This window comes from Ictidomys tridecemlineatus, unplaced genomic scaffold (assembly GCF_052094955.1).
Source record: "Ictidomys tridecemlineatus isolate mIctTri1 unplaced genomic scaffold, mIctTri1.hap1 Scaffold_1191, whole genome shotgun sequence".
Lineage (NCBI taxonomy): Eukaryota > Metazoa > Chordata > Mammalia > Rodentia > Sciuridae > Ictidomys > Ictidomys tridecemlineatus.
Window position 1 is genome coordinate 58,886 of NW_027521097.1, and position 23,941 is coordinate 82,826.

General features: G+C 37.0%; 1 pseudogene; it reads right to left on the bottom strand.

Moving 5' to 3' along the window:
- Nucleotides 1–15,696: 15,696 nt before the first annotated feature.
- LOC144372533 (broad substrate specificity ATP-binding cassette transporter ABCG2-like) overlaps nucleotides 15,697–23,941 on the bottom strand; it is a 39,593-nt pseudogene continuing 31,348 nt past the window's right edge.

The window sequence follows — 23,941 nt, forward strand, 5'->3', positions numbered from 1 at the left end:
CATTCAGCAGATTACTCATTCCCTTGGTTTGAATCTCTATACATTCTTCTATCCTGATGACTCTTAAGTTTGGTTTTTTTATGTTATCCCATATCTCTTGGATGTTTTTCTTGTGATTTTTTACCAGCCTTTCTGAGTTGGCTAGACTCTTTTCAAGATGATATATTTTGTCTTCATTATCTGACATTCTGGCTTCTACTTTCTCCACTCTGTTAGTGATACTCTCATTAGAGTTTTTAATTTTGTTTATAGTTTCCTTAATTTATAGAATTATGGTTTGATTTTTTTATAATCTCTATCTCCTGATAAAGATGCTTAACTTCTTCTTTTATCTGTTTATGTAATTCATTTTCAATGTGTTCTTTCACTGTTTGAATTTGCTGTCTCATATCCTCTTTAAGGTTCCATTCCATCTGTCTAAGGTATTCCTTGAGTTCTTTATTTGACTATTTTTCTGATGACTCTAGGTCCTCCTGAATATTTAGGCTGTCTTGCATTGTTTGTACTCCTTTTCTTCCTTGCTTTTTCATGCTGCTCATGTTACTTCTTCTTCTGTTTGACTGCTGAGTTACTGTTTACTCCTATAAATTTATTTGGTTTTGTGTATCTCTGGGGTCTCTCTTCTGTGATGGGAGACTATGTCTACAGATAATGCATTTTGTTGCACTTTAAAGCAGATTCTTTGTTTCTTTAATTGTGTACAGATTCTGATGGCATATACCGGTCTGTGGTTTGGTTTTGGAACTTATATTTAGGTCGAATGATGTGATGGTATTGAGGTTGGTATCTTTTGGCAACCTTGAAACGTTGCTCTATTGATGAGGGATATTAACAGGAGAATGTTCTGGCGTATTTGGGGGTAGTTAGGGACTTGGTAGCACTATATAAGGCCTCAGAACATTTACCTATACATATTTAGTAAATTACACATAAACAGTGTCATGATGCTTGGGAGGAAAGGTATTAGATGGGGAGGGAAGGAGTCACCAAAGAGAATGACAGTAAACAGGTAGAATTCAAGGAAAGGGGAATAAGGAAATTGATAAGAAATGAAAAGACAAAAGAAAAAATAGAAAAGAAAAAATGTAAAAATAATTTAAAAAATAAAAATTAAAAATTAAAAATTAAAAAATAAATTAGAAAAATTAAAAAACAAATAATTAAAAAATTAAAAACCAATTAAAATTTTAAAAATGCAATCTTAGAGTTCAATTAACCTCTCTTCCAGCAGGTGGAGCTGTGCCCACTGGGCCAAACTTCTCTCAATATGCAGGAACCAATCACTGTGAAGCAGCTCCTCCTCCCTGACTGGGCGAGTCTCCAATCCTGAGTGCCTAGAACCTTTTCTTGTGTCTAGTCACTTCCCCAATTTTCCTCTAGCCAGGCCCCACTCACTGGTGATGCTCACCACAATACTGGCTACACGTCAGGTCTGCTGCTCGGAGCCCTATTTTCTTGAATGGCTGGGCACACTCTCCCTGCTTGCCATTCCCTCAGACCCTAAGGTTGTGGAGCCTGGGGCTGAAAACCTCCGGTAGCCATGCCCCGGATAGGTGGTGCAAGAGACCTCAGTTGTCAGCACTGGTGGGAGCAGTAGCCAGAGGTCCTGCACTGCCGCGCTGGTCCAGGTTCCCTGGGTCTAACTATCACGCTCATGGGAGAGCTGGGAGGGACCCTGGAGGTTTCCCTGCCTTGTGGAGAGGGAGGGCTAGGGGGTTACCCGCCTGTTTCAATGAAATTATCTCCTCTGCCACATTCTGGTGACATAAGTTCTCTGCCATGGTGGTATCCCATGCGAATGGCAACTGTTCGTTTCCTTTGCTGGGTGTCCGATGCAATGGGTGAGTCCTGACCAGCTCTCCCAAGCCCCATCTCAATCCTGTAGCCACTGCCTATGAAAGTTTGGTTGGTATTAACCTCCGCAGTTTCAGGAGTAACTGACAAGTTGATTCAGAAGGAGCGTTTAGTGCAGAGTCACAGCGGTTTGTCTGCTTGAGTTCAGCCGGTAGGGGCTCGGTGTGTGTTCTGAGAGGCGCAAACCGTTTGTTCCATATCTACATCAACTTTGCATTGCCTAGTGATCCTGAGCAAACAGCATTTAGACGGTTTAAGACTCCCTATGCCCACGCAGCTGAAGAGGTCAGAGACTTGATCTCTCCACGCCCGCCACCATGTTGGATTCTCCCAAAGTGACTTCTTATGTTAGTGACTTTTAATGTCAACTGAAAGCAAAAACCTAAAATAAAGTGAATCCAGATTTCCCTCAGGTTCACAGAAACTTGCATGATCATCATGTTTCTGTACATCCAATATCAACTCTGTTTTTCTTTTCTTTTGGAGTTCCACTTTAACCAACTGGCTCATGCACATTTTAAGACCCAGAATCAGTTAAAACATCATTTCATTTTTTGAAAAAAAACCTTTGTGCATTCTCAAGTTTGTGTTTCTTTTTTTTCAAATTGAATTTTATCAATTTTTTAATTGATTTTTTTTTAGGTACATGACAGCAGAATGCATTACAAATTTTATTACACATATAGAGCACAATTTTTTTATATCTGTGTATATAAAGTGTGTTCATGCCAATTCATGTTTTATCATGTACTTTGTTTTTATTTATTATTTTTTTGCATTACAATTTTTATTACACATATATACCACAATTTTTTATATATCTGTTTGTATATAAAGTGGATTGACACTAATTCGTGTCTTCATACATGTACTTTGGATAATAACATCCATCCACATTCCACCATCCTTCCTAATCCCCTGCCTCCTCCCTACCCCTCCCACTCCTCTGCTCTATCTAGAATTCATCTATTCCTTCCATACTTCCCCTCCCTATTCCACTATGAGTTAGCCTCTTTATATCAGAGAAAATATTTGGCATTTTTGGGGGGGGACTGGTTAACTTCACTTAGTATTATCTTCTCCAGTGCCATCCATTTACCTGCAAATGTCATGGTTTTATTCTTTTTTATTGCTGAGTAATATTCCATTGTGTATTAATGCCACTTTTTTTTTTATCCTTTCATCCACTAAAGAGCATCTAGGTTGGCTCCACAGTTTAGCTATTGTAAATTGTGCTGCTATAAACATTGATGTGGCTGTGTCCCTGTAGTATGCTGTTTTTAAGTCCTTTGGGTATGGTCCAAGGGAGGGGTCGCTGGATCAAATAGTGGTTCCGTTCCCAGATTTCCAAGGAATCTCCATACTGCTTTTCATAGTGGCTGCACCAATCTGCAATCCCACCAGCAATGTGTGAGTGTACCTTTTTCCCCACATCCTCACCAACACTTATTATTCTTTGTCTTTATAATAGCTGCCATTCTGACTGGAGTGAGATGATAGATTAGTTTTGATTTACGTTTCTCTGATTGTTAGAGATGACGAGCATTTTTTTTTTCATATATTTGTTGATTGATTGTGTATCCTCTTCTCAGAGTGTCTGTTCAGGTCCTTGGCTGTTGGGGTTTTTAGCCCCCATCTTCTCTTGATCAGCAGGAGAAGCCAGAAAAGCACTCCCCGACCAGGATGAGCCAAGAAAGGTAAAGGTTGACTGGCTGCCCACCCCAGCCCTCCCTCCCGGGAGGACAATCAGATGTGCCAGGGAGAACAGTCAAAGCAGGATCTTGCTTAATAAGGAAGTACATACAGCTTATAGCACAGAAGCCAATCAGAATAAAGGTCAGAGGGGTGGAGCAAGTTGACGTGTACACCCACCCCATAGTCTGTAAGGGAAGGCACGCTGTTCACGAGGGTGGAAGAATCCTAGACCTATCCTGAGGTGGCCACTGTCACTGCCCACAGAACCACCTCCTGGCTGATAGCCAGGAGCTGTCCCAGCCACGTGTGCAGCCTCAAGACCAGGAAGCAGGCATCCACGCCCTACATTTGGCCCATTTGTTGATTAGGTTATTTATTTTTTTGTTGCTTAGCTTTTTGAGTTCTTTATATACCCTAGAGATTAGTGCTCTATCTGATGTGTGAGAGGTAAAAATTTGCTTCCAGGATGTAAGCTCTCTGTTCACCTCACAAATTATTTCTTTTGCTGAAAAGAAACTTTTTGGTTCACTTCCATCCCATTTATTGATTCTTGGTTTTAATTCTTGCACTGTAGAAGTTTTATTAAGGAAGTCGGAGCCTAATCCCACATGATGAAGATTAGGGCCTACTTTTTTTTCCTGTTAGATGCAGAGTCTCTGGTTTAATTCCAGAAAGAGGTGAAAGATCTATACAATGAAAAATATAGAACCCTAAGGAGAGAAATCAAAGAAGACCTTAGAAGATGGAAATATCTACCTTGCTCTTGGATAGGCAGAATTATTATTATCAAAATGACCATATTACCAAAAGCACTATACAGATTTAATGCAATTCCAATCAAAATCCCAATGGCATTCCTCATAGAAATAAGAAAAGCAATCATGAAATTCATCTGGAAAATTAAGAGACCCAGAATAGCTAAAACAATCCTTAGCAGGAAGAGCAAAGCAGGTGTCATCACTATACCAGACCTTAAACTATTGTACACAGCAATTGTAACAAAACAGCATGGTATTGGCACTAAAACAGATTAGTAGACCAATGGTACAGAATAGAGGACACAGAGACTAACCCATAAAATTACAATTATCTTATATTAGACAAAGGTGCCAAAAAACATGCACTGTAGAAAAAAATAGCATCATCATCAAACAGTGCTGGAAAAACTGGAAATCCATATGCAACAAAATAAAATTAAACCCCTCTCACCATGCACAAAACTTAATTCAAGTTTGTATTTCATACTCACTTTCAAATAAAACTGCCAGAGGTTACAAAGTCATCTCCCAGGTGCAGTGTGCTCTTTTCTAATAAAATGTGCCCTCAGTATACCAAGCTTTCCTGTCACAAATTTACTCACAAGGCTTCCTATCCTTTCAAGTGAACAAAGACTCCTGCCATGGGACACATGTGCTCAGAGGCAACATGTTAACAGTCTGAATAAACGTTGAGAAGAGTCAGCTGGAGCTTGCAAACATGCCCAGAAGCCACAACTTCCCTTGGATAAGGACACCATGAAAATCCTGAAGGGCTTTTCCCAGCTCCCCAGGCTCCTTTCCCTTCTCCTCTTTCCACCCACCATTCCCTCCTCAGTGGAGGACAGAATGCCTCCCCTTTCCTCCTGCTCTTTTGGAATTCGGTCTGCCCAGACCCAGGACATGTTGGCAGCCACAGCAGAGACCTTCCCTAGGACCAAGCACACAACTTGGGCACCCGCCTGTCCAGAAGCTGGGGAGCCAACAGTGAGAAGGTGGCACCAGCGGTACAAATGTGGCTGGGACAAGCAGGGTTTAGCGGCAGTCCTCCTAGTGGTCACTCCAGCACGGCTTGCTCCCCTTGATGTGGGAGAGGTGAGGAAAGGAGAAGACCCAGGCAGCTTGCCAGGCAGCCTTAAGCACCTAAGCCTGGGCACCTGAGACCAATTAAGAAATACCTTCTTTGGTTGTTAAGTTCACAGGTAGCTAAGTCCTGCCAAATAGAGTACAATGGAAAAAATTATTAGGGGCTTGTAACTATTCTGGAGTGTGTCATATAGTACAGTAGAGAATGTAATAACAGTGTTCCCTGAATACTAGGCAGAAAGGTTACAAGGTAAGAGTCCACCACACTGAATTTCAATGCCCATAGCAATCTTTTAAGTCCACTTTTTTCATTGAACTATAATGTAGACTTATAAACGTCCAAGAAATAAAATTAGCTTTTTAAAATTTACAACATGAATACACCTGTACATCTGCCACCCAGATATTTGAAAAGAGCTTTAACAATTTGCCCCAAACTTCTCTCCTGCTTCTTCCTAGTTCTTATCCCATCCAAGTGGTGCCACCATTCTGAAATATATATTAGTTTTTGTGTTTTTAATTAGTTATTTATATAATTACTAACTTATGCATGCTAGGGATCACCATTGAGTTATATCTCCAACCTGTGGGAATTTTAATAAATCTTCTCTTTATTCTGAACTCTATCCTTGGTTTCCCACGAAGCTCTCACCAAGTCCCTGGGGATCTTTTCATTGCCATATTCTCCTTTTTATAAAATCTATGACTGAGCTTCCTGATGAGATATTTTACATACATCTCATCTCTGTCTTAAAACTGCTTCATGATCCCACCTGCCCAAACATGTTTTAGTCATTGTCTTTATCTGGGTGAATATTGCCATCACCTGCAAAAACATCTCACCCAAAGCTTGAGTGGCATCTGAAACACCTTCCCTTCCCTTTGTTACAACATTGTTCTACCTCTTTAGCACCTATCAAAAGTATCATTTTTCATATAGCACTTGTTCTCATTTAAGCCCTCATCATTTTTTCCCATGAATTATACATTGTTTTTATTCATGTGACTCTTCAGTAACTTAACTGAAAACATATTTAGGGCCTAAACTTGTGAGGTAAGTGATGTAAAAGAATGCAATTGGGGAACAGGGTTCCCCTATAGAGAAGACCTCTCAGAAGCCTTAAACAATAAATGGAAATGTTCTGATGAGTGAGAACTGCATAAATGAGCATCCTGAGGCAGGAAAACATTCAGAACATTCCAGAAGTTGAATTATCAGTTACTGGAGACTGCCATCAAATGAGAATGGAAAGGTAGTCATGGGTCAGATCCTAGATCAGATGGGCTTTCTACAGTGATTACAGAGGGAAGTAGAACTTTAAAGTAGGAGAATGACACAACTTTAAATGTTAAGATGACCACTGAATTCCATGTGGACCACATTGGATAGAAGCCCCTCTCCCTATGCCCAGACTTTTAGGATTGCTAGGAATTACCTCTAGGTGCTCCTGATTCTGAAACCAGATGAATTAAGATTTATCTCCCATACCACTTCCAAAATAAACTTTAAAATCTTAAGATAATGGACTAGTATTTCACTACATAGCCTTTGCCTACTTTCTCAAAACTAACACTATTGGGCTGGGGTTGTAGTGTTCGCCTAGCAAGTGTGAGGCCCTGGGTTCAATCCTCAGCACCACATAAAAATTAAATAAATAAATATTGAGTCCAACTACAACTAAAAAATAAATATTAAAAAAATTTTTAAAAAACTGACGCTCTCTAAAATCATCTGGTACTTTAACCATATCAAACCATTTGTATTTTTTTAAAATTTTATTCTTTTTAGATATACATGACAGCAGAGTGAATTTTGACATATTATACATACATGGAGTAATGAAGCATAACTTATTCTAATTAGGATTCATTCTTATAGTTGAACATGATGTGAAGTTACACCATTCATGTATTCATATATGAACATAGGAAAATTATGTCTAATTTATTCAACTCTCTATCCTATTCCCATCCCCCTTCCCCTCCCTGCATTCCCTTTTGCCCAATACAATGAACTTCTAATCTTCCCTCCCCATTCTACTTATTGTATAATAGCATCAAATGTAAGAGAGAAAATTTGGCCTTTGGTCTTTGGGGACTGACTTATTCCACTTACCATGATAGTCTCCAGTTCCATCCATTTACCAGCAAATGCCATCATCTCATTCTTCTTTGTGGCTCAGCAATTTTGCAGTGTGTGTCTGTCTGTGTGTGTGTGTGTGTGTGTGTGTGTGTGTGTGTATTATATTTTCTTTATTCATTCATCTGTTGAACAGCACCTAGGTTGGTTCCATAGCTTAGCTATTGTGATTTGTGTTGCTATAAATATTGATGTGGCTGTATCAGTGTAGTATGCTGGTAATATACTGATTTTAAGTCCTTCGGGTATATGCAGAGGAAAGAGATAACTGGGTCAAATGGTGGGCTCTTTCCAAATTTTCTGAGGAATCTCCATACTGCTTTCTAGAGCAGGTGCAACAATTTGAAGTCACACCAGCACTATATGAGTGTATTTTCCCCCACATGCTCACCAACATTTTTTATTACTCATATTCTTGATAATTGCCATTCTGACTAGAGTGACATATCTCAGTGTAGTTTTAATTTGCATTTGTCTAATTGTTATAGATGTTGAATATATATTTTTATATATTGCTTGACTGGTCATATTTCTTCTTTTGCAAAGTGTCTGTTCAGTTCCTTTGCCCATTTATTGATTGGGTTATTTGTTATTTCGTGTTGCTTTTTGAGTTATTTACAAATCCTGGAGGTTAATTCTCTGAGATTTTTCCCATTCTGTAGTCTCCTCTTCACATTCTTAATTTCTTCCTTTGCTGTGAAAAAGCCTTTTAGTTTGATGCCATCTCATTTATTGATTCTTGATTTTACTTCTGGTACTTTAAGAGTCTTGTTCAGGAATTCTGTTCCTAAGCAGACATGATGAAGAGTTGGGCCCATATTTTCTTCTAGTAGGCACAGGGTCCCTGGTCTAATGTCTAGGTCCTTGATTGAGTTTTGTGTGGGGTGAGACAAAGTGGTTAAATTTCGTTCTGCTACATTTGAATTTCTACATTTCCTGTATGTTTTGTTGAAGAAGCTATGTTTTTCCAATGTATGTTTATGCTGCTTTTGGCTAGTATGAGATAACTGTATCTCTGTGTCTTCTATTCTGTTCCATTAGTCTTCATGTCTGTTTTGGTGCAAATACCATGCCATTTTTGTAATGATGCCTCTTTAAGTTCTGATACTGTGATGCCTCCTGCTTCATTTTTTTCACTGAGGATTGCTTTGGTTATTCTGGGTCTCTTGTTTTTCCAAATGAATTTCATAACCACTTTTTCTATTTCTATGAAGAGTGTGATTGGAATTTTAATAGGAATTGCATTAAGTTTATGCAGCACTTTTGGTAGTATGGTCATTTTGACAATATTAATTCTCTCTATCCAAGAACATGGGAGAAATCTTTGCATCTTCTAAGGGCTTCTTTAGTTTCTTTCTTTAGTGTTTCATAATTTTCATTCTAGAGATATTTCATTTCTTTCTTTTGTTAGATTGATTCTCAAAGATTTTTTGTTTGTTTTTAAGGCTGTTGTGAGGGATAGTTTTCCTAATTTCTCTTTTATTTGATTCATTATTGGTGTATAGACACATGATTGATTTATAGGTGTTAATTTTATATCCTGCTACTTTGCTGAATTTGTTTATGGTGGTGTCTTTTGGGCCTTCTAAATATAGATTTATTTCTTTGGCAAATATGAATAATTTGAGAGCTTTTATTCCTATTTATATCCCTTTAATTTCTTTCTTCTGTATAATTGTTTTTGCTAGAGTTTCTAGGACTATGTTGAATAGAAGTGGTGAAAGAGGGTCTTCCTGTCTTTTTCCAGTTTTTAGAAGATATACTTTCAATTTTTCTCTATTTAGAATGATGTTGGCCTTGGGTTTAACATATATAGCTTTTACAATGTTAAGGAATCTTTCTACAATCCCTAGTTTTTATAGTGTTTTGAATGTGAATGAATTCAATATTTTGTCAAATTCCTTTTCTTAATCAATTAAGATAATCATGAGATTATTTTCCTTAACTCTATTGATGTGGTGAATTATTGATTTCCACATGCCGAAACAACCTTACATTCCTGGGATGAACTCAACTAGATAAAGGTGCACTACCTTTTAAATATGTTTTTGTATGCAATTTCCCATTATTTTATTAAGACTCTTGCATCTATGTTCATCAGGGATATTGTTCTCAAGTTTTCTTTCCTTGATGCATCTTTGTCTGGTTTTGAATCAGGATGATACTGGCTTCATAAAATATGTTTGGAAGGGTTCCCTCCTTTTCTATGGAATAATTTGGGGAACATATGTGTTTGTTTTTCTTTGAAATCTGGTAGAACTTGGCTGAGAATCCTTCTGGTCCTAGGCTTTTCTTCCTTGCTAGGCTTTTGATGGCATCTTCAATTTCATTGCTTGAAATTGATCTGTATAAATTTTCTATGTCCTCCTGATTCAATTTGGACTCATTCATTTCTATGTCCTCCTGATTCAGTTTAGATCATACAATCTAGAAATTTGACAGTCTTCAAAATTTTTTATTTTATTAGACCATAAATTTTCAAAATTGTTTCTGATTATCATCTGTATTTCAGTAGTGTTATGTCTTGTTGATGTAAAATTCCCTGAAGCAGTATGAAATGACCTTCTGTGTCCTTTCTCATTAACTTTGGCTTAAAGTCCATTTTATGTGATATAAGGCTAGAATCTCCTGCTTATTTGTGAGATCCAGATAAATGATATATTTGTCCCATCCTTTTAGCTTCAGTTTGTGGATGTCTTTTCCTATAAGGTGAGTCTCTGGAAGACAGCATATCGTTTTGTCTTGTTTTTAATCCAATCTGTCAGTCTATGTCTTTTGATTGATGAGTTTAGGCCACTTATATTCAATGTTATTATTGAGAAATTATTTTTATTGCTAGTCATTTTGATTTCTTTCTGGTTTTTACTTTGAATTTGTTTTTCTTTGATTGTCTATTCTTCTAGTGTAGTCCCTCCATTTTCTGGTTTTAACTTTTATTTCTCATTTCTTCTTCATGAAATACTTTATTGAGTATGTTTTGTAATGCAGGTTTTCTAGTTTTGAATTCTTTTAACTTTTGTTTATCATGGAAGGATTTTATTTCATCTTCAAATCGGATGAAAGCTTAATTTTTCTGGGTATAGTATTCTTGGCTGGTATCCATTTTCTATCAGAGTTTGATATATATTATTCCAAGACCTCTTAGCTTTGAGGGTTTTGATTGAGAATTCAGCTGAGGTGCATATTGGTTTCCCTGTACATGTAAACTGTTACTTTTATCTGGCAATATTTAAAAGTCTATCCTTATTCTATATGTTAGACATTATCATAATACTGTGACTTAGTGTGGGTCTGCTGGAATTTTGTATATTTGGGGTCCTATAAGCCTCCTGTATTTGATTTTCTATTTAATTTCTAAGGTTTGGAAAATTTTCTGATATTATTTCATTGAATAGATTGTGCATTCCTTTGGTTTGTATCTCCAAGCCTTAATCTATCCTGATAAACCCTATATTTGTTCTTTTCATATTATCCCATATTTCTTGGAAGTTCTATTCATGGTCTTTTAAATATTTTCTCCATGGTCTACTCTATTTTAAAGATCATTATTTTGTCTCCGTTATGTAAAACTTGGTCTTCCAAGTGGTGTAGTCTGTTCATGATGCTTTTCATTGAATTTTCAATTTGGTTTATTGTTTCATTTTGGGGATCTCTGCTTGATTTTTCAGAATCTCTGTTTATTAAAATGTTCTTTCACTTCCTCTGTGTTATTTCACTCCTTATGTCAACCTATACCTTGCAAATTAGTTTAATTATGAACATTCTAAACTATTCTCTGAGATTTCTTCCACCATGGTATTGGAGGACTCTGTTATTGAAGTATCTTGGTTTGTGGAGGGTGATTTTTTCCCTTGCTTTTTCATGTTATTTGTGTGTCTATCCATCTAAAATTATGATTTTAAGGCAGTAGAATTTCTACATTGTGGACTTACAGTGTCCTTGAAGGTTTCCAGTACATCACAGTTTAGTGGGAGAAAAATTAAAACACACAATACAAACAATATGTAGCATTAAATCAAATAGTTCCTATTATGACATCTACCATATTAATTGTCACAATAAATAGAAATCATGTGGTCAGTTATTGCCCAAAGTAATCAGGTTAAGTTTGCAAAAGATTTTATAATTTCAAATGATGGACAAGGAGAAAGCAGACGTGACATAGAATGTGATAATTATGAGGAAGGAAGAGAGAACCTAGAAGTAAAAAATTAAAGGAAGAGTGAAAGAGAGAACAATTAAAATTGGTTGTTAGGAGAAGAAAAGGGAGAAAGAGAATCAAGGGTAACAGATAGTGAGAGAAATAATATATAAAATTTTAAAAATAAAAATAAAAGAATACAAAATAAATCAAAATATATTACTCATCCTAGTCCTGAAAAACAGATTCATGAAAAAATCTGGCTTCAAAAATGCTAGAAATGAGAAAAGAAATATGAATATGTATATGTGTGTCCATGAACCATTCAGGTCACAATTAAACAGAAAAGAAAAAATAATAAGAATTTAAAATTAAGAAAAAAAAATCTTAATGAAAATTTATAGAATTTTTTCCACTGGAGTTTAAAAGATTCTCAGCTTCCCTACTCCGCAGTGTTAGATGGGATGGGCTGCAGTGTGATATCTGCTCCACTCTCAGATTGGGATTGCTGGAGTGTGAGAGGATATCCTGTAGGTAGAGCTTTTAGTGGTGGGGTTTAGGCTTTGGTAGGCTTCAGGTTCTTCATTGAATAGTGATTAGTCTAAAGATTTTAAATCAGCATATGGCAGGGCCCAGCAGTTATCAGTCTGTACTGGAAGACTACACCCCAGAGATCTCCCCTAGGTTCTACTCATGTGGTGGAAGAGCCAATTTTTAGCCCCCTCCATCACCTGTGGACCCTATGTTTCCTTGTCTATCAGGCTCAGTCTTCAATTCTTCCACCCTTATAAATTCCTGGCTATGCACATCTCTCTCAGCAAGTAATGCAAATGGCAGGATTGAAGGGAAATGGAGAAGCTGGGTTGATTTCCACAATCAGTATACCTGTGTGCAAACCTCTCTCCATTTTTTACTTTCTCCTGGTCACTTACATTCACTCTATGTCATGCAGTATGAGTTTGCCAGGAACAAGTTCCCTCAGCTGCCAGCCCCTGCACAATGGCTGCAAAATCGTTCCTTTCTCTGGCCTCCAGAAGCAGCAGGAGAGATTCATCTTCTTCCCCACAGAAGGAAATTATGTAGCATGCCTTTAAATTTAGTTGGGCAATACCTTTGATCTCTGATCTCTCCATATCCAAACATGCCTCAGGCCATCTGAAAATAAAATAGTTCCCTTATCCCTCCAAGTTGCTCTTGGAGGAACATCTCTGGCTATTGCCTCCGATGTCAGTCACTACAACCCCAGCAATGGCACTGGAGATTTATATCTCATTTTATTATATCCAAACTTCTGAGTCCCTAACCTGTTTTGAATGTCCAATATTAAATCTCAGTAAAGCCCTCCCCGCCCCCTTTTTTTTCACTCACCTTGCTGAGAAGCTGCCTATCTGCTTTCTTGATTTCACACCATGGAGCAGCTAGGAAAATGACCTCATGTGTTCTGCCATCCTGAGAAACATGTACATAAGGTTTTGGAGTTTTTCATACCATATGTGTGTGTGTGTGTGTGTGTGTGTGTGTGTGTGTATGTATATATATATATATATATATATATATATATATATATGTGTGTGTGTGTGTGTGTGTGTGTGTATTTTATGAAAAAATATAGATATTTAATGAAAATAAATATATACATATATTTATTTTATGAAATGTTGATTATGGTATTGACTATAGAAAATATTTAATACTATTGGAGAAAAGCTAAACCCAAGACTTAGTTAAAACAATTAACTTTTAATACACAGAGCACTATGAAGAAAATGGCATCTCATTGAAATGATAGTATTAGCCAGTGAATCTTTACTTCACCCACAGTGTGGAAAAATTGACTATACGGCTGCTTTCACTATGAATCTGTCAAATAGAATAACCATTGGGAATTCGGGTCACCCAAGAAAATGGAAGGATCCTTCTAAAAGCTGTCTTGAAAGAATGAGCTCAGTGGTAGACCATCACTTGATTTAATCTCCAGTATAACCAAAAATAAAACAAAACAAAATATAAGTAAAAAGACAAATATAATACAAAAGTGGGATAAACATACTAGTATATATTCTTATTAAATTCATATTTTGAAAGTTGGTATTATAATTTTGATAATTTGCCTTGTTCTGATTAGTCTAGTGTGAGATTAAGTTATAGATGTATGTAATATGAAAGCACGTACACAGTGAGGTAGGAATGGCCAGAACTGTACAAAACACAGTACAAATTTATTCACCTGATATTCACATAATAACCAGGAAAACTGTATAAATTTTGAGATGATGCCTTAGTCAAATCATAAAAAGAAAAAAATTTTCCTTAAAGTTCAAATATAAAAATACAAAACTTTGTCCAGACACATGTTGTAACAACATTGCAGGCAGCTCTGAAGGGCTAAAATGATATACAAGATCACCAGTAACTGGGGATTTTTCTGTTGACTGGCCCCCAAATTGCTTGATTCCTATAAGTATTTTGCTTTTAGGAAGGGTAGATGGATGGACTGTGACCTCCTGAACTGTAGCCCAGAACAGTGAAACAATGATGGTAGAAAAGTGGTGAAATCCGGGCAGAGTGTGCAGTTGAATTAACAGCAATGCATTGATGTAAATTGTTAGCCTCATCACTATACCTTGTTTTATATGAATCATATAAAATATTAATATTAAGTGAATCTGGGTAAAGGGCACATGAGAACTTCCTACACTATCTTTTCAACTTTTCTATAAATCTTAGATTACTTGAAAATTAAAAGTTTACCAAAAAATGTGGGAAGGAGACTTAACTATGTACCGGTGCACACAAAAACAAACCTGAGCTGTAGTGATGTTCTGATAACAGCAACAGAGATAAATACACAAGTGTCATTTCAAAAATAACCATGGAGAAAAGAGGAAGTAGTGGTTGGGAAAAGGGCACATGGGCCTCCTGAGTGCTGGCCATGTTTTACCTTCTTGACCTGAACGGGGGTTGCACACATGTCTTCATTTTTGTTAATTCACCGAACTGTACTTTTTATTACATACCCTTCAATCAAAGAAAGGATTAAAAATATTTCATTATTACTGGCAAATACTTTCCCATTTCTGGTAAAGGTGAGGATGAACACAGAGTATAGAAATAAACGAGGTGTACAAGTGGGGGGGATCCTGTGTGGGCCCAGATACAACAGTCATTAGACTCTAAGTCTAAAGTTTTTAAACCTGGAAGGACCTTGAAAATGACCAAATTTAGCCCTGGCAAATTCTTCATGGAGGCAGGTTTGTAGGTGCTGCTGTGTTGAGACAGGTAGGGCCAGACATGGGTGTCTTAACAGAGCTCTTAGGAGATTCTGAAGCAACCACATATATGCCACCGAGACATCTGGGGAGTGAAGTGATTTCAGAGCCAGAATATCCCAGAAATTCACAAAAACCATATCCTCGGCCTGGCTTTCTGTATAACTAAATCTCAAACCCATAGTAAAGACTACTGAGATTTGAGACCCCCACTAGAAGTATCAGTAAGTTCACCAACCTTAATAAGATTATCATAGACATGTTTTGTTATCATCATAAATTTTTTTACTCTAGAAATATCACTGTTTTTTCAATATAATTTAGATTTCATTCTTCCAATATAGCATTAATATTTTAACATATTTGTTATTTATTAAGTAATGGCAGGTCATAGTTCATAAACTATTAAAATAGAAGGGCTACTAACCTATGTATTGAGGTTGAAAAATGAGAAAACTAATCAGTCAGAGATATTATAACTAGTCAAGAGTTTCTAGAATTCAATTCTCTTTTTTCAGACTGATAAATTCAACTGAATTTCTCCCCATAATTATTGTCTAATAAGAGGAACTTATATATACTAGTTTTGGGCTTGGATTCTTTCATTTATAGTTCTGTTAGTTGTGATTTTTCTGAAAAATTTTTGTATTGAAAACACTTCAACAGTATGTTGGCAATCATGCACAACAAAAAAGTCTTCATTGGATACTTAAAATAAATTAAGGTGCTTCTTATTAATGTAAGAGTAACTCATAGTATATTAAAGGTGATTTTAATTACTTCTTTTAAAAAATAACAATTTTAGGTAGGCAATTGTGAGGAAAATTATCATCATAAAAGCCAAAGCCACATGATTCTTCCATAAACTCCAAGGTGAGAGATTGATGCCCTGGTTTGTCAAGAATTCTTCACCAGTACATCTGAAATTCAACACAAAAATACATGACTAAATTCCTAACATCTTTCAAATTGTACTAAATATACTTGCTATTCCTTTGTTAAAGAAGTCTACAGGTCATCTAAATATTCAGTATCTGTCATTTCATAAGTAATAGCTAACATTCATTCAGTACTTCAAATTTTGCTAGATATATTAAGCAACCTGTGCCTGACAGCTTAGTTAATTCATAAAACAATCTAAAGGAATATAAATATTATGCATATTTCAAAAAGGAGATGATGCAAGCTTAACTTACTTGGCCAAGTTTATAGATTCACACTATGAACCAATTTCCTAGGCTTCTCAGATTCATCTGTTTTCAAATCTATAATACTGCTCTCTTCAAAGGAAATACTGATCAAGTAAATTCATTTTCTCCTCATGGGAAAACCTCAGTTTTGATGATGACAACTCTGTCCCCTGTTTATATGATCAAAGCTCCTTAAATTCTGCTTACATCACAAGATAGTCATTCAAAAAATAGGCTAAGGATTCTAAAACCAGAACCAGAGGGGGAAAGGGCTTGTGAACAGAATTCTGTTCTGTCAGTTCTCACACCAATACTATAATGAGTATTGCAGATAGTCAGCAATGGGAAGATACCAGCAGGTCTAGGATCAGGCTCAAACCTTAAGTAGCAGCTGGAGGAGAGCAGGATGGAGTGCCTCTGTCAGAGGTGAGAAAAGCACCTGGGCAGGGCTTACCAGTAGCCAATCCAGAGGTTCACAGAATATAAGCCCTTAGTAAACCATGAAAATAGTCTATTACAAATTCAAATGTTCTGAAAAAGAACTCATTTTTTTCACATTCGATAATATTTTACTGTTAAGAGAACAAGAGTTACACAACATGTTCACATACATTAGTGCACAACAACTCACTTTACAAGTTAGAAAACTTAGGCTTAGAAAGGCTTATTGACCTTGAAAGTATCCTTACCAGCTCTAAGGCCAGGGACCTTTCCATATCATACTATGATAGTAAGCAAACCCAATGTGACACTGAATGCAAACTTACATTACATAATTGGAACAGCTACTGATTTCTGTTGTACTGAGTTCTGGACAGTAGTTTCATCCCAAAAATTCATTGTGTTGCAAAGCCTAAAACACAAGGGGGAGAAGGGTAAGATAAATAGTTTCAAGAGATTATCACAAGGGGGCAGGGTAAATAGTGTCAAGGGATTATCACAATTATGCCCTCAAGTTTAATGTTTATGATTACTTCTAAAAAATATTCTCTTTCTTGCCATGTCTTTGCCACACCAAAGTACCTAATTTTCCCTGGAAATAAAGTAGACTAGGGTTGAGATGCTGGTTCCCATTGGATAAGAAAGAAGAACTCTGGTTAGATTAGATTGTGGTTACTTCCTTCTCTCCCAATTTTATAGTTTGAACACTATAATTAACATGATATAACAGTGAAATGGTTCTGTGATTGGGTTTGGAATCTCTGATGGCTTCATAACTGTGGCATGCTTGGTGGCTAGGAAGTTTCTGTGCAAAGACACAGAATGCCTGGCTGCTAGGAAAATTTCTGTGCAAAGACATGGGATGCCTATCTGCTGTAGGAATGCTCTGCATAAGGAGGATCTGTGCTAGAGTCTTATCAGCCTCAACCTTGACCTCAGGCTCACAGCTCCTGAGAATAAACAAAACTCTCTTGTTAGACAACCACAATGTTTCACCAAGCTCCGTTGCACCTGAATCTGTCCACATAACAGTAAATTTAAACAATGGACACTTGAGAGCTACACAAACCTCTTAACATTACATATTGCAACTATAGCATGTAAGTGAGGAATAAGCTGCATAATGTTACTTACTCTGTAAGCTGCCTAACGACACAACGAGCAATAATGTACTACTGATGCCAATGATCTAATGAAACTTATTGATATAAATAAATAAAGCTTACAGCTTGGCTATTCTGCTATTCTGCCTCTGTATCTTGTCTCTGTGTCTCTTTTTATTTTCCGTACATAATAGAGCTCAAAGATTAATTCTGATTTATAATATCAATCTTCTCTTATTTATTTTTTCCAATCCATTTTAATTAGGATAGTCAAAAATGTAATCATTCTATATTGACACAGGTTATTTTGGAGTTGAATATCTCATGAAAGACAATATGGTTTTGAGTATTATATGATTTTCGTTCTGTTCTAGTTTTCCTTTTGATATAAACTATAAATTCTAGTCTCTCATCCTCTCATTTACTTCCTTATTTAACTAAAACACTACATGTTTATCATCAACTTTTATCTTCACATTTTACTATGAGATTTATCTATGACTTTCCTCTTCCTCAAACAATGGGGTGACTGGGGAAAACCCCATGTGACTCCAGGAACTTGTGCTAACTGAGGCTAACAGGAGAGTTTCATTCATTGCTCTTGAAAGGAGACTCCAAAATCACAGACATTCACAGCTCATGGCTGGGGAAATGAGCTGGTCAGGCTTTATTTTGCTTTTCTCATAGCTTGGAAACACATGTACTGTTAGAGAAGAAGACAACTTACCAAATAGCCATAATGAGGGATACTGAAGTACTCAAGCCATGATAGCCAAGATGGAAGAGGAGTGAAAGTCAGCAATATACCCAATAAACCCTATAATAAGCAAACACCATGAATCAGAACCCAACTGCTGATTTTATACAGAATTCTAGATAATACCCTTTTCAACTTTCAACTCTACAACTTTCCAAACATTTCCACTAGGATCAACTCTCTTCATATTCCTTCCAGTTACTCTAAAAAAAAATCTTCATCGTTTGAATGTGTATACACCTCTGTGTATCTAAGGTTGTTTATTATTTTAAAGAAAGGACCATTTCCTATAATCTGTATAATATATACTATTTGGATGATCTAAAATTATTAAGACTATGTCCTCAACATTCTCTGTAACTGCACACAATAGAAGTTTAAGAAGTAGTCATTCCTTGGTACCTGAGGGGGATTGGTTCCAGAACCTCAGTTCACAGATACCAAAATCTTCAGGTATTCAAATACCTTATTTTTAAAATGGTGTAGTATTTACATGTAAATCATGTACTTCCTTTTTTTACTTTAATATTACTTCCTATATATTTCAAATCCTTTCCATATTCCTTAATGATACTATAACATAAATGCTATATAAGTAGTTGACAATACATATTTTATGGCATAATGACTAAAAAATGACATTAAAAATAATTTGAGGTTCAGAATGCAGGCTTCAGATTACCCAAAGCCTAGAACTGATAAACACAATAATATGATGAAGTACAGCAGAAAATATGGTCAATACTTCCATTTAAAGCTATCAGAAATCAATATTACAATAGAGATACTAGGAACGACTTCTCAAAACACAAGGAACAGCTACGAGGTTCACATAACACTTGTCCTAAATGGTACAATTTAGGTGGTACTTGGTACCACTAGGATAGCAATATAATGACAACGTTGTATGTCTGCCCACATTTAGATTTGACCTAACCAAGTGCTTCATATAACACATACCATCTCTGAGTAATATGTGGTTTCATGACTATGGTTTTAAGGTTCTACCAAGATCCTTTACACAATATTCAGTCAAAAAATCCAATAAATCAAACAATTCATCTGTATTTATTAAAGGATATTTTATTTATTAGATGAAATATAAACAAGACATCACTTTCTGAATGAGATACATTGTAGTTGACAAATTTAGAAATGAAAGATTTACACTTTGACAAGAACTTATGCTAATTATGTATCACTGATAGACATCTATTGTAGCAGAGATGACAAGTTCATTAATTGGTTAAGCACTCCTATTTAGTCCATGTCATGGAACAAAAATGTGAGAACTATGTTGGGGATATAGCTCAGTGGGTAGGGTGTTTGCCTCATGTGCACAAAGCCTTGGGTTCAATCCCCAGCACCACACACACACACAAAAAAAAAAAAAACAAGGGAACTTGTTCTGTTTATCTGTTAATTCATCTATGTGATTACAAACTTTAGGGCCATGTGAGATTAGAATTAAGTAACTATTATAAAGAAATGATAAGCAGAAATACTTGATATAGAGATTCTTAGGAATACAAAAAGGGAATCACCTAGTACTGTGGACTTTGGAATTTTCCAGTATTCTTAAAACACTCCTTTTCAAAATACAGGACCCAGGTAAGACACCCCTCCCATGCCACACACTATTACACTTCTCAAGGAGCTTCACATTCACCTTGGAGCTCCAATGCATCCAATGAAACTGTCTCCACTGGTTAAACAGCTGGGAGTTCTCTAACTCCAGCATGAAAAGCAGGTAGAGAGTCTACTGATCTCATTACTCTGGTTTCTAAAGTTCAAGGACTTATTCAATACTATCAAGAAGTGTCTTTTAAAAGCTCATCACTAAAGACATGTTCATACTAACGACATTAGAACACTAGCAAAATAAGTTTGGATAAAGTTGAGAAGGAAAGCTGGTAAATTCTCTAGAATATACCTCATCTAGGCCTCCTGGAAGCATCCAAGTCCCATGTATAGAATACTCAAAGTAGGTTTTAAATGACAGGTAAAGGTACAAGGAAGAAAGAAGGGGAAATTTCCTTCTGAGAGAAGTACAGTTCATACTCACAAGCATTAACAGATAATAGGTACTTAAAACTGCTGCTATGAACAAATGTTGATATGAACCTATAGCCAGTAGCAGGGAAGCAGTTGAATAGTACACCATCAAAACAGTATGCATTGTGATTGAGAAAGCTTCTGCCTCCAGTTTCAATCCTTAGAGAGAAAAGAAGGGTTTAGCCCTGCTGCCTAGATCAATATGTATTCAGGATCATTTACCATGCAAATAATGCTAATATTCAGAGCAATTAATACTTGAATGAAGAAAGTTACCCACATCCAACTACCATGGGCCAGCAATTTTAATTTTCACCTATATATAATTGCATGAAGTTACCACACAGATTTCTTTTGTACATTTACTTCCAAAGCACTTTTCCGTATAGCACCTCTGCTTTCCTATGTGGAATTAGGACAAACTTCAGAACTACTTAGATGGAGAGGCACAGGCAATACAACTGGTCAAATTATACTGCCTTCTCCTATACTCAGACATCACCACATTGCTCACTATTTGCTGTCACTGCATTACTGAAGAAACAGACATCAGGTTTCACAACTTCAGTGGTTTTAATGCCTGGGGGAAAGAAAGGAATCTCCATACCTAATTCTCCCAGACAAACCATCACATGGCTCTGTGATAGAGAATGGAATAAGATAAGTATACTTTAAAAAGTGTACCAGAAGATTCCAACATGGCGGCGGGTGCGGAGAGATCAAGTCTCTGACCTCTTCAGCTGTGCAGGCATAGGGAGTCGTAAACAGCCTAATTCTGTTTGCTCAGGATCACTAGGCAATGCTGAGCTGACGTGGATCTGGGACGAGCAGTCTGGGCCTCTCAGAACACACACTGAACCTGGATCGGCTGAATTCAAGCTCCCGTTCGCCTGCTTCCCGCAGACAAACAGCTGTGACTCAGCACTAATCCATCCGGCTGAAACAACTGGTCAGCCATTCTGATCCTACGGAGGTAAATGCCAACCGAGCCTTCATAGGTAGTGGCCACAGGTTTGAAACGGGGCTTGGGAGAGACAGTAAGGACCCACCCGTTGCATTGGTCACCCAGAAAAGGGAAACGAACTGTCACCATTTGCAAGAGATACCACCATGGCAGACAACTGACGTCATCAGACTGCGGCGGAGGAGATAACTTCATTGAAACCTGCGGCTACAGGTGTGTAATTCGCTACCCTTCCCTCTCCACACATCGGGGAAACCTTAAGGGCCAATCCCAGCTCTCCTTTAAGGGCCTCTCCCAGCTCCCCCGTGAGCACCGTAGCCAGACCGAGGGAATTAGAGGTGGCGCGGGACCCGCGGCGCTGGACTACCGCTCCCACCAGTGCTGACAGCTGAGGTCTCATGCACCAGCTACCGGGGGTGTGGCTACCGGAGGGGCAGTAAAATTCGCTGAGGATTCTCAGCCCCAAGCTCTACAAACTTAGGGGCTGAGGGATTGGCAAACTGGAAGAGTGTGCCCAGTCATTCATGACAACAGGGCTCCCGGGAGCAGCAGACCTGGCGTGTACCCAGTATTGTGGTGAGCGGCACCCGTGAGAGGGGCCTGGCTAGAGAAAATGTGGGGAAGTGACTAGACACAGGAGGACGCCCTAGGCACCCAGAATTGGAGACTCGCCCAGTCTGGGAGGAGGAGCTGCTGCACAGTGATTGGTTTCTGCGTATTGATAGGAGAAACTTGGCCTGGTGGTCACAGCACCACCTACTGGAAGAGAAGTTAATCAAACTCTAAGACTGCATTTATTGGTTTTTTTTTTTTTTTAATTTTGATTTCGGGTTTTCTTTCATTTTTATTTTTCTTTCTTGTTTTTTTAAATTTTTTTACAATTTTTTTCTTTCAATTTTAATTTTATTTTTTTTATTAGTTAAAAAAATTTTTTTTCTTTTTTTATTTCCTATTTTTTTTCTTCTTTTGTCTTTTCATTTCTTTTCAATTATCTTACCCCCCTTCCTTGAATTCTACCTGCTTACTCTCATTCTCTTTAGTGACTTTTTCCCTTCCCTTCTAATACCTTTTTTCCCAAGCATCAAATAAATTTATAGGAGTAAACAGTAACTCAGCAGTCAAACAGAACAAGAAGTAACATGAGCAGCTTCAAAAAGCAAGGAAGAAAAGGAGTACAAACAATGCAGGACAGCCTAAATATTCAGGAGGACCTAGAGTCATCAGAAAAATGGTCATATAAAGAACTCAAGGAACACCTTAGACAGATGGAATGGAACCTTAAAGAGGATACGAGACAGCAAATTCAAGCAGCGAAAGAACACATTGAGAATGTATTACACAAACAGATAAAAGAAGAAGTTAAGCACCTTTATCAGGAGATAGAGATTATAAAAAAGAATCAAAACATAATCTTAGAAATGAAGGAAACTATCAACCAAATTAAAAACTCAATTGAGAGTATTACTAACAGAGTGGAGCAAGTAGAAGCCAGAACGTCAGATAATGAAGACAAAATATTTCATCTTGAAAAGAGTCTAGCCAACTCAGAAAGGCTGGTAAAAAATCACGAGAAAAACATCCAAGAGTTATGGGATAACATAAAAAAACCAAACTTACGAGTCATCGGGATAGAAGAAGGTACAGAGATTCAAACCAAGGGAATGAGTAACCTGCTGAATGAAATAATTACAGAAAACTTTCCAGAAATAAAAAAGGTAACAGATATACAAATTGAAGATGCATACAGGACACCGAGCACACAAAATCATAGTAGACCAACGCCAAGACATATTGTTATGAAGATATCCAATATACAGAACAAAGAGAAAATATTAAAAGCTACAAAAGAAAGGAGACAGATTACATTCAGGGGTAAACGAATAAGGTTAACAACGGATTTTTCATCACAGACACTGAAAGCAAGAAGGTCATGGAACAATGTATTTCAAACACTGAAAGACAATGGATGCCAACCAAGAATTCTGTATCCAGCAAAATTAAGCTTCAGGTATGACAACGAAATAAAAATCGTTCATGATAAACAAAAGTTAAAAGAATTTGGAGCCAGAAAACCAGCATTGCAAAGCATTTTGAGCAAAACACTACATGAGGAAGAAATAGAAAACAATAACCAAAACCATCAGAGGGAAGTGCCTCGGTAAAGACAGAGGGAGAGGGGAAAAATAATCATGGAGAAACAAACTAAATTTTTTTTAAAAAAAAAGATAAATAATCAAACATGGATGGAAGCACAAACCATATATCAATAGTAACTCTGAATGTTAATGGCTTAAACTCTCCAATAAAGCGACATAGGCTGATATCATGGATTAAAAAAACAAATCCAACAATATGCTGCATCCAGGAGACACATCTGATTGGAAAAGACATACACAGGCTGAAGGTGAAAGGATGGGAAAAAGTATACCACGCACACGGTCCTCGTAAGCAAGCAGGGGTGGCCATCCTCATATCGAATAAAATCGACTTC